At 40.9% G+C, this 10190-nt stretch overlaps 1 pseudogene; it reads right to left on the reverse strand.

Moving 5' to 3' along the window:
* Positions 1 to 229: 229 nt before the first annotated feature.
* On the reverse strand, positions 230 to 574 carry LOC101132983 (HIG1 domain family member 1A, mitochondrial-like; annotated as a pseudogene).
* Between the last annotated feature and the right edge of the window lie 9616 nt (positions 575 to 10190).

Genomic DNA, 10190 nt, shown 5'->3' on the forward strand with positions numbered 1-10190 from the left:
CTTTTATGTTAACTCTACTTCCTTTAATGACCTAGTTAGTAAACTATTCACTAGTAATTCAATCACCAGGCAAATCAAGCCTGCAAGAAAGGAAGCCAATATTCAAAATGCCGTGTTACCATCTTAACCCACTCAAATAGTTAATTTTCAACATTAATATGTAACTTCAATAATGAGATGTCTAACTAAAGCAAGCTCCTCCAACAAGATCAAGACAATATCTCTTCTTCTAAGGCTCAGGTTTTGCTTAGAATTCCCGATACATGGAATAGTCCATACCAACAACAGCCATTGCTCCTACAGCAAAGCCTTGGGCTTCCACACGCATGTGGATCAGATGATGGAACATTTTAGTATTTCCCCTGCTCTTCAATTTGTGTAGTCCATATGCAACAATTGCTACAAAACCTGCCATTCCAATGGGGGTGAATGGTGCCTCTTTAGCCTTTGAGTAAGTTTGGATCCCTGATCTTCATTGTACGAAGAAAAGGAAACATCTGTGTCTGTCGACATAGTGATTACTTGAAGAATCTCCCTAGAGCGAGAAAACCTGTTACATGCCAACCGGCTTCTCTCTCCTATTTATTTATCTATCTGTGAAATAAGAACCTCCAGCTAGACTCCAAACCCAGTGGTACACAGGAGAGAAAACAGTCATCACTGGAGAAAGCTACAGGGCAATCAGTGTCCTCAGGGAAGAGCCAGGTTTCAGTCAAAGCAAGAAGGCCAAGGGAACGCTTAGAGAAAAGCTATTCCTTAGAGAAAAGTGTATTCCTTAACACACTTAGTATGGTAATCTAAGGTCAAAATTATTATTGTTGCTAGAGACAGAGTCTCACTCAGGCTGCAGTGCAGTGGCACCATTTCAGCTCACTGCAGCCTCCATCTCTCAGGTTCAAGCGATTCTCCTGCCTCAGCCTCCCGAGTAGCTGGGATTACAGGTGCCCACACCATGCCTGGCTAATTTTTGTATTTTTAGTGGAGACCGGGTTTCATCATGTTGGCCAGGCTGGACTTGAACTCCTGACCTCAAGTGATCCATCCATCTCAGCCTCCCAAAGTGCTGGGATTACAGGTGTGAGCCACTGTACCCAGCCAAAATTATTTTCTCTTAGACATTGCAGAATCTTTTTTGCATGTAATGTTAATTGGTGAGGAGGTGGATGCCAGTCTGATTCTTTCTTTTGTAGACAATCTTGTTTTGTTATTTTCTCAATATAAATACATCTAAAGTTCCAATAAAATCTAAAATTCTGAAATTTTACTTTGATGTATTCCAAGTTTGAAACCTTTGTCATGTATCTTGCTTGATATTCTATAGGCCTCTTAAATTAGAAGACTCATGTCTCCTTTAACTCTGGGAATTCTTCTTCTAGTATTTCTTTATTCCTCCAAATTCTCTGTGTTTTCTTCTTTTGGAACCCCTGTAGGATGGATAATGGGATATCTAGATCTATTCGTTTCTCAATTTGCCTTTATACTTTTTTAAAATTTTTAGTGGTTCATTTAAGGAGGATGATCCCTAGCATCTCTCAACTTGATAGTTAGGCAAATTTGCTCTTTTTTGAGATGGAGTCTCACTCTGTTGCCCAGGCTGGAGTGCAGTGGTGCAATCATGGCTCACTGCAATCTCTGCCTCCCAGGTTCAAGTGATTCTCCTGCTTCAACCTCCCAAGTAGCTGGGACTACAGGCACACACCGCCACACCTGGCTAATTTTTTATATTTTTAGGAGAAATGGTGTTTCACCACATTGGCCAGGCTGGTCTTGAACTCCTGACCTCAGGTGATCTGCCCACCTTGGCCTCCCAAAGTGCTGGGATTACAGGTGTGAGCCACCACGGCCAGCCTGATTTGATGTTTTAAAAAGCTGGATTATTCCCCCAAGAAAATGGGAGACATAATAGGAGATAAGATAAAGAGATAAACATTATCAGGCTTCTCTCAGAACTATAGAATTATGAATCATTGCTTCCTACCCAAGGCTGTTGTTTCAAATTGCTTCAAGGCCTAATACCATTAAATAGAAGGTCAGATCGATGAATAGGTTACAAAAATGAAGCATGGAATGGAAAATCTCTTATTGTCCCGTCACACTATTTCATCAGAAAAAAATTTGAGGCGGCAGGGGGCAGAGTCTCACTCTGTTGCCCAGGCTGAAGTGCAGTAGCGTGACTATGGTTCACTTCAGCCTCAACTTCCTGGGCTCAAGTGATCCTCCCACCTCAGCCTCACAAGTATCTGGGACTACAGGCATGCTTTACCATGGCTGGCTAATTTTTAAATGCTATTTTTGTAGAGATGGGGGTCTTGCTGTTTTGCCAGGGCTGGTCTCAAACTCCGTGGCTCAAGCGATTCTCCCACCTTGGCTTCCCAAAGTGCTGGGATTGGCCAGGCATGGGGGCTCACGCCTGTCATCCCAGTGCTTTGGGAGGCCAAGAGGGTAGGATCACATGAGCTCAGGAGTTTGATCAGCCTGGGCAACAAAGAGAAACCCTCTAAAAAAATTAGCCAGGCTTGGTGCCACACACCTAGGGTCCCATCTACAAGGGAGGCTGAAGCAGAAGGATCACCTGAGTGCAGGAGGTTGAGGCCGCAGTGAGCCATGTTTGTGCCACTGCACTCCAGCTCAGGTGACAAAAAAAAAAAGAAAAAGAAAAAGTGTTGGGATTACAGGCGTGAGCCACCACGCCAGGCCTTAGATTTTTGTTTTCTTTTTTGAGACAGGGTCTTGCTCTCTTGCCCAGGCTGGAGTGTAATGATGCAGCCACAGCTCACTGCAGCCTGCAACCGTTGGCCTCAAGAGATCCTTTCACCTCAGCCTCCCAAAGTGCTGTCAGGTATAGGCCTGAGTTACCACACCCAGCCTGGTCAGAAATGTTATAGAAGAAAGGCAAAAGAGTGATTCAAATTGTGTCCTTTTAACAGTTAACACAGTTGCAATTATAACACAAATTTGAACTACAAATTCAACAAATTTATCTTCATAGCTTTCACAAACTTTTTTCTCCACTATAGAATTCTCCCTACCACCACCATTTTAAGTGGAGTCTCTGTACGTTGTCTTTTGCTGCATCTGTTACACTGGCATGAAAAAGGACTTCCTGAATTTATTGGCCCTGAGCTTGGAATTTCCCTGGAGTTTTTCACCATGTGGTAGTTTCCACCAATGTTTTTGGTTATTTTCTCTACTCTCATTTCTCCATCTGTTACAGTGTGGATACGTGTCCCCAGCCCCAAAGTCTCACAGTGAAATGTAATCCCCAGTGTTGGAGGTGGGGTCTGGTAGGAGGCGACTGGATCGTGGCGGTGGATTTCTCATGAATGCTCTAGCACCATTTCCCTTGGTACTGTTCTCATGGTAGTGAGTTCTCATGAGATCTGGTCATTTATATCAGCATGCAAGAAGGACATTAATTTTTGGGTGATGGAATGGTTATAGACTTACTATATGTATTCTCTCAAAATTCATGTTGAAGCCCAGTGTGACTATATTTGGGGTAAAAAAAAAAAAATTAAGGTTAAATGAGGCCATGAAGGTGAGGCCCTGATCCAATGGGATCAGTGCCCTGATAGAAAGAGACACCAGAGAGCTCACTCTTCTTTCTCCTCATGGACTCGGAGGAAAGGCCATGTGAGGGCAAAATGAAAAGGCAGCTGTCTGCAAACCAGGAAGAGAGCGCTCACCAGAAATCAAATCATGCCAGACCTTTATCTGGGACTTCTACCTCCGTAACTGTGAGAAGTCAATTTCTGTTGTTTCAGCCACATAGCCTGTGGAAATTTGTAATGGCAGCCTTAGCTTACTAATACACTGATTATGCTCAAATTCCATCCCTGATACTAAGTGGCAGTCCCTGGCTATTAACCTTGGGTAATTTAATGTCTTTTCACCAGTGTCCTCATCTGTAAAATGTACATAGGAATACTATCTACTTCGTAGGAGTTATGAGGACTAAGTGATGTAATATTTATAAGAGCTAAGAATACTGCCTAGTGCACAGTAAATACTAAAGTGTTAGTTAATCATCTACAGCAAATGCAGTAATAATTTTTTAAATATTTTTCTAGAGACAGGGTCTCACTGTCACCAAGGCTGGAGCATAGTGGTGCAGTCACAGCTCACTACAGCCTCCACCTCCTGGGCTCAAGCAATCCTCCATCCTGAGTAGCTGGGATTACAATCATGCACCACTGCCTCAGCTAATTTTTTAATTTTTTGTAGAGACAGGGTCTGATTGTGTTGCCCAGGCTGGTCTTAAACTCCTGGGTTCAAGTGATTCTCCCGCCTCAGCCTCCCAAACTGCTGGGATTACAGGCATGAGACACCATGCTGAGCCCAGTAATAATTTCATGTGAATGTTTCCTATAGTGCCCTTCGATAAAAAGCTGAGAGCATAATAATAAAATGTTAGTTTAGGTAATTCTACAAACTTCAAGATAATGGTGGAAGTACTTAAATGTTATGAAGCCTAGCTTGATTTGAAGATACCGCTTAGAATAACTATAAGAATACATGGACTTGTTCCTAAGTTTAATGAAGTATTATTAGTGATTTTGTGTTTTGTTCAAGATCATAACAATCTATTTTTTCTACAAGCTTTGACATTAACCTTTTGTATGTATGTCTAGAATCTATCTCAAATTATTGTTTGAATATGGTGTGATATATGAGCCAAGCTTCCTTTCTTTCCCCACATGGAACACAATTGCTCCAGCAAAATGAATTGAAAAGACTATTTCATCTCCATTGAATCGCATAAAGCTGAAAATGATTGTGAGGTCTATTTCTGGACTTGTATTTTGTTCCATTGGTCTATGTCTATTTTTTTATTCTTTTTCTTTCTTTCTTTCTTTTTTTTTTTTTTTTTTGAGACAGAGTCTCGCTCTGTCGACCAGGCTGGAGTACAGTGGCGCTACCTTGGCTCACTGCAACCTCCGCCTCCCGGGTTTAAGCGATTCTCCTGCCTCAGCCTCCCTAGTAGCTGGGATTACAGGCGCCCACCACCACACCCAGCTAATTTTTGTACTTTTAATAGAGATGGGGTTTCACCATGTTGGCCAGGCTGGTCTTGAACTCGTGACCTCAGGTGATCCACCCATCTCGACCTCCCAAAGTGCTGGGATTACATGCGTGAGCAACCGTGCCCGACCCGCTTTTTTTTTTTTTTTTTTTAATATATGGAGTCTCACTCTGTCATCCAGGCTGGAGTGCAGTGGTGATATCTAGGCTCACTGCAACCTCTGCCTCCTGGGTTCAAGCAATTCTCCTGCCTCAGCCTCCTGGGTAGCTGGGACTACAGGCTCATGCCCCCCACACCTGGCTAATTTTTGTATTTTCAGTAGAGACAGGGTTTCACCATGTTGGCCAGGCTGGTCTCAAACTCCTGACCACGATCCACCGCCTCGGCCTCCCAAAGTGCAGGGATTACAGGCATGAGCCACCGCACCTGGCCCTAGTCTATGTCTATCTTTATGCTAATATCACACTGTCTTAACAGTTGTTGCTTTACATTAAGCATTGAAATCTGGTAGAGTAAGTTCTTCAACTTTGTTCTTCAAGGTTGGCTTGGCTACACTAGTCCCTCTGCATTTTCACATACATTTTAGTCTCAACATGTCAATTTACACACACACACAGACCTGCTAGGATTCTGATTATAATTGCATTGATCTATAAATTAGACCAATATGAGTAGCATTGACTTAATAATATCAAGCCTTGGCCAGGCGCAGTGGCTCACATCTGTAATCCCAGCACTTTGGGAGCCCAAGGCAGGCAGAAAGGTTGAATCCAGGAGTTCAACACCAGCCTGGGCAACATGGCAAAACCCTGTCTCTACAAAAAATATAAAAATTAGCCAGCATGGTGGCATGCACCTATTATCCCAGCTACTTGGGAGGCTGAGGCACGAGAATTGCTTCAGCCCAGGAAGGGGTGGTTGCAGTGAGCCGAGATTGCACCATTGCACTCCAGCCTGGGAGATAGGAATGAAACTCTGTCTTAAAAGTAACAATAATAATAATATCAAGCCTTCCAACCCATGAACTTTATCTACCTACCTATTTATCTAGTTTTCTGGTTATATAGACAGTCATGTGTTTCTTAATGATGGGGATACAGTCTGACAAATGCATTGTTAGGCAATTTTGTTGTTGTGTGAACATCATAAAATGTACTTACACAAACTTAGATGGTAGAGCCTACTATATTCCTAGGCTATATGGTATATCCTATTGCTGCTAGGCTATAAACCTGTACATGTTACTATGCTGAATATTGCAGGCAGTTGTAATACAATGTTAAGTATTTGTGTATCTAAACCTAGAAAAAGTAATGCTTTGCCTTATGATGTTATGAAGGCAACAATGTCACTAGGCAACTAGCATCCTAATAAAGGTAGCTCATACAGCTAAAGACTAGATTGTTTTCCCCACAAGATAACATTCCTTTATAGCTCTAATGCTGAAAGAGCAGCTTTTTAATGTAACAAATGATCTAGGTACAGAAATCATAGGTTTCTCTATGAGAAAAACGTTCAACAAAATATAAACCAAACAGCATCCCAGAGGCAATAAAATCTCATTGTACTGAAATGTATACAAATTAAGGCTACCTTGGTATATAAACAACTTAGAATTTATGATGGAACGTTCCCACCAAATTGTTTACATGTAAGAATTCAAGGCCAGGAGTGGTGGCTCACACCTGTAATCCCAGCACTTTGGGAGGTCAAGGCAGGTAGATCACCTGAGGTCAGGAGTTCGAGACCAGCCTGGACAAAATGGTGAAATCTCGTCTCTACTAATAATAAAAAAATTAGCCGGGCGTGGTGGCACATGCCTGTAATCTCAGCTACTCAGGAGGTTGAGGAGGAGAATCACTTGAATCTTGGAGGCGGAGGTTGCAGTGAGCTGAGATCGCACCATTGCACTCCAGCCTGGGGGTGGGGGGCGACAAGTGAAACTCCATCTCCAAAAAAAAAAAATTCAAGCAATTTGTTAAAGAATCAGTAGTGGGGCTCAGTTCAAACAAGTGAATAGTATTCATCCTTTCACTCAACTTAGTACACTCAGTTGCTATGAGGAGAGTAACTCTCACCTTACTTCTGGAAATACCACTAGTAATGTTAAGAATCCAAACCAGTCAAAGGGCAAAGTATTACAGCATTTGGCTCATGAATGAAGAAGCCTACAATTATAATTTAGTTTTTCTATAGAACATGATCTAAACATGGGAAGTTTTCTTTGCTTTTGTGGCTCTAATGCCCTTTTGGTTTTCTAAGCAAGCTGAATACATTTCCTGATCAGTACTGCTATATTTTTACTAAATCAAGGTTTCAAGATGGCACAATGTTCCCAAGTTATGTTTCAATTAGTACATCTTTCTGATGCCAGGGGGAAAAAAAAAGACTAATATGTCCTATAAAAAATGGTGACATATTCCTAAAGCTGTGTATTTATGAAGAAAAGATGATTGTCCCACTTTATCCATGTGTGGATCCTGTTTTAGCCACTATGACAGAAGAAAGTCTCAGTGTAGAGGTCTACAATTCCGATAAATGTCACTGCATTTCCCTACACTAAGTTTAGCTACCTCCTGTCCAGAATTATAACCACAGACAGACATTGAGATGTAGCTCTCAGATCTCAAAATGTCTTTATTTTTTAGAAAATGGATTCCAGGAAGATTAAAAAGCAACACCAAAGGGTATAGGTGCAAAATTGGATGTAGTCATTCAAACCATTCAAGTAAAATTATGGCAATATAAATATCAGAAAAGCATCCCGTGGGTGATCAAAACAAAACGTACAAGTCATTCCTAACTCAATGAAGCTTTATAGCATTTTCCCAGACAGGAAAGGGAAAAACAGTTAACATTTGAAAGTCCTGAAAGCTTTTTCCTTGGTTAATTACATTAGTTGGTTTGTCTTTGAGCCAATTCCTTTTTTTTTTTTCTTTTCAGAGTCTTGCTATGTTGCCCAGGCTGGAGTGCAGTGGCTCGATCTCAGCTCATTGCAACCTCTGCCTCCCGGGCTCAAGCGATTCTCCTGCCTCAGCCTCCTGAGTAGCTGGGATTACAGGTGCCCGCCACCATGTCCGGCTAATTTTTGTATTTTTAGTGGAGACAGGGTTTCACCATGTTGGCCAGGCTGGTCTGGAGCTCCTGATCTCGTGATCCTCCCACTTCGGCCTCCCAAAGTGCTGGAATTACAGGTGCGAGCCACTGCGCCCGGCCAAATTCCTTCTTTTTTAAACATGGATAAAAGTATTACAGGCCAAGCGTGGTAGCTCACATCTGTTATCCCAACACTTTGGGAGGCCAAGGTGGCTGGATCACTTGAGGACAAGAGTTCGAGACCAGCCTGACCAACATGGTGAAACCTCGTCTCTACTAAAAATACAAAAATTAGCTGGGCATGGTGGCCCACACTTGTAAGCTACTCAGGAGGCTGAGGTGCAAGAATTGCTTGAACCCGGGAGATGGAGGTTGCAGTGAGCCAAGATCACGCCACTGCACTCTACCCTGGGTGACAGAGGGAGACTCCGTCTCAAAAAGAAAAAAAAAAAAGAAGTATTACATAGGTATACTGTTAAAACAGACGACATGTGGCAAATTAATTCTCATATAATATACTCCAACAAAGCTTAGAAAATAAAGATGTTGAGGTGGCTTGGGACTAAGCTGAATAGTCATTTCCTCTGCTGACAACTTCTTTACATGTTGGACCCAACACTATGGTATGTTCAATTGTGCTGTATATGATCCTTTAATGTCACATAATGGTGGGTATGGATCCACAATGCCCAAGTCACACAGATTCCTCAGAGCCATCAAGTACTTACTTTATCCCAATGCTCCATTATAATCTTATGGGACAGTGTCATATATGTGGTCCATCATTGACTGAAATGTGGAAATGTCATTATGTGGCGCATGACTGTATACATACTGTCAGCTATCGCATCCATGAATTCAACCAACTGCAGCTCAAAAACATTCAGGAAAAAAAAAATGGATGGTTTCATCCATACTGAATATGTACAGCCTTTTTTTCCTTGTCATTCTCTAAACAATATGGTATAACATATTTACATAGCAGTTTGTATCAGCTACTGTAAGTAATCTAGACATGATTTAAAGAATACAGGAGGATGAGCATAAGTTATATGGAAATACTACATCATTTTATATAAGGGCCTTAGACATCTGTGGATTTTGGAATCCTAGAGGGTCCTGGAACCAATCTCCCACAGATACCAGGGGACAGTGTGTATTTATATATGTAAGCACTTTCTCTCTTTATGTGTGTGTGTGTGTGTGTGTCTCTCTCTATATATATATGTATACATACAGTCTGTATATATGCGTGTATATATATTTAGTCTCTATATACACGCTATACTATATATAAACTATATAAAACCACTATATATAAACACTGTACACACATATATAATATAAATATAAAACATATAAATAGAATACAAAATATTGCAAGATATATACATAGATACATATATCTTTTTTTAGGTCTTCTTTACCATCTCAGCAATATTTTGTAGTTTTTAGTGAAGTACATCTTTTTAGGTTGTATTTCTTAGTATTTGTTTTTGACAGTAATGTAAGCAGTGTTTACTGAGTTTCATTTTCCAAATCTTTGTCTAATCTATATATATACAATTAATTTTTGTATGTTGATCTTTTATTTAGTTTTGTTACTAAATAAGTTTATTGTTTGTAGGTTCTTTTTGATTTTCTATGAATACAATCATCTCATCTACACATAAACACAGCTTTATTTCTTCCTTTCCAATTACTTCTTCTTATTTTTTTTTAGAAACAGGATCTCACTGTCACCCAGGCTGCGGTGATGCAATGATAGTTCACTGCAGCCTCTATCGAATTCCTGGGCTCAAGCAATCATCACACCTCGGCCTCCCAAAGTGCTGAGATTACGGGTGTAAGCCACTGTGCTCAGCCTACAATCTTTATATATATATATTTTTTTATTCTCCTTACCTTATGGCTCAAACTTTAGTAAAATATTGACAAGAAACAGTGATAGTAAACATCCTTATCTTGTTCTGGACTTAAGGGAGAGAGTGTTCAGTATTTCCTCTTCAGGTATGTTAACTATAGGTTTTTTACAGATACCTTTTATCAGATCATCAATGTTCCTTGCATT

Source organism: Gorilla gorilla, chromosome 6, assembly GCF_029281585.2.
Source record: "Gorilla gorilla gorilla isolate KB3781 chromosome 6, NHGRI_mGorGor1-v2.1_pri, whole genome shotgun sequence".
In the NCBI taxonomy this organism is placed as follows: Eukaryota; Metazoa; Chordata; class Mammalia; order Primates; family Hominidae; genus Gorilla; species Gorilla gorilla.